Raw genomic sequence first — 1,762 nt, 5'->3', positions numbered from 1 at the left:
CTTTTTTTTTTTTCTCATAGAAGGGGGGTGGATAGATAGCTCAGTGCGTAATAGTGCTTATTTCATAAGCTTGCCAACCCAGGTTCGATTGCTGGAGCCCATAAGGAGAAGAAGTGACCCCTGAAAGTTGTCCTCTGACCTAGCACATGCCCCGGCATGTGTAAACTACATTTACATGAGTACAAAGCAGAGTTAAACAAAACCAAGCAAGAAGCAAATGCATAAACAAGGTCACAAAACATTGACTATAGCTAAATAACAACTATATTTAGCATGTATGTATGATACATGAACAATAAATAAAAATCAGTTGAAATTATACTAACAATGAAGATTCTCCAAAATAAAATTAAAAAGACTATTTTGCCCCTCTGGCGATGGGCAGAGAGACAGCTTGTTGGTGGTGGTCTTATATCAGTCAGGGGCAGAGCAGATGGTAGTCCTTTGATCATCCTAGCCTGGTGCCTGGCTCAGTGGCCAAAGCTGTTTTATGCCTAGGATTCATGAAAATCAAATCAAATCAAATCCAGGCATTGCAGCACGGGAGGAGGAAGACAGACAGAGACCCGACACCGACCATGCCACCCACAGACCTGCCCTCCAGTGCACGGCACAGGTGGACCACAGTGCTACAATATGCAGCGTGGATGGAGGCTGTCACCCAAGGGCCCAGCAGCCACATGGCCAGCCTGCAGCAGGAGCCACCATGAAGTGCAAAAATGTGGTGGCCAGATGAGAGAGAAAAAGGAGTGGAGCAGCTTGAGCATTATGAGAAGAGATGGAGCTGGAGACTCAAGGGTGAAGAGGGGTAGCCTGTTGTGAGTGGCCAGCCCTGCCACCTGGGGCCATAGTAAGGTCCTGTCATGAGCTGCTGCTGAGGGCCATATCTGAGTCTGTGACTACTCCTCGGCAGGCACTGGTGTCAATGTCCACGGCTCATGTTACCATTAGAGAACTTGGGGACATCCCTGGTTGGGGCAGCCACTGGGACCCTGTGAAGGTTGAGGAGCTGTTCAGAACTGGCCCTGCCTCTTACTGGCTGAGAGGTGCTCTGGAGAGCTGATCCTATCTCTTACCAGTGGCAGCAATGGGGAGGGGCCCCTGTGCCTTGCCCAGGCAACACAGTGGAGCTGGCCCTGGTGGCAGGGGTGTGGGTGAGACAGTCCTGAAGGTGTGAGTATGGGAGAGCTGACCCTGCCACCCATCTGCTGGAGGATGGCACAGGCGCAGAGGTGATGGCCCTCCCCCTTCCTCTCACTACCTCTGGTAGTCAGGAAAGCTGCCCACAGGATCATAGTGAGGGAGAGCTAGCCCTGTTCCTCCCCCGTTGCAGCGCTTGAGAGAGCAGGCCTTGCCCCTCACTTGGGCAGCACAAGGGCAAGAGCATGGGAAAGCTGGCCCAGCCACTCATCTGCTGTGAGGTGGTATGGATGTGGGGGTGATGCCCTTCCCCTTGCCACCTGTGGTAGTCGGGAGAGCGGGCCCTGAGGGCAGGAGAGCAGCAGAGCTAGCCCACCATCTCACTGGCTGTAGCATTCAGGAGAGTGGGCCCTGCACCTCTACTGGGCAACACAGTAGTGATGGCCCCAATGGTGAAGGCATGGGTGAGCCATCCCCAAAGGTATGAAAACAGGAGAGCAGACTCTGCCTCCTGCTGATGGCAACACTGGATGGCCTCGCTGGAGAGCTCATCCTGGTGGTGCTGATAAGGAAGAGTTGGTGGGCTGACCAGCTCAGCTACCACCAAGGCCCAGATCCAGGG

The 1,762-nt window shown here is 53.4% G+C and overlaps 1 non-coding gene across 1 annotated transcript; it reads left to right on the top strand.

The window, feature by feature from the left end:
• The first annotated feature begins 364 nt into the window (after positions 1 to 364).
• On the top strand, positions 365 to 507 carry LOC132656683 (small nucleolar RNA SNORA48). Its single transcript, XR_009594398.1, has one exon. It is a non-coding gene; the product is annotated as a small nucleolar RNA SNORA48 (small nucleolar RNA).
• The last annotated feature ends 1,255 nt before the right edge of the window (positions 508 to 1,762 follow it).

The sequence above is a fragment of the Meriones unguiculatus genome, chromosome 9 (assembly GCF_030254825.1).
Source record: "Meriones unguiculatus strain TT.TT164.6M chromosome 9, Bangor_MerUng_6.1, whole genome shotgun sequence".
In the NCBI taxonomy this organism is placed as follows: Eukaryota; Metazoa; Chordata; class Mammalia; order Rodentia; family Muridae; genus Meriones; species Meriones unguiculatus.
This window is presented reverse-complemented; position numbering and strand designations above follow the sequence as displayed.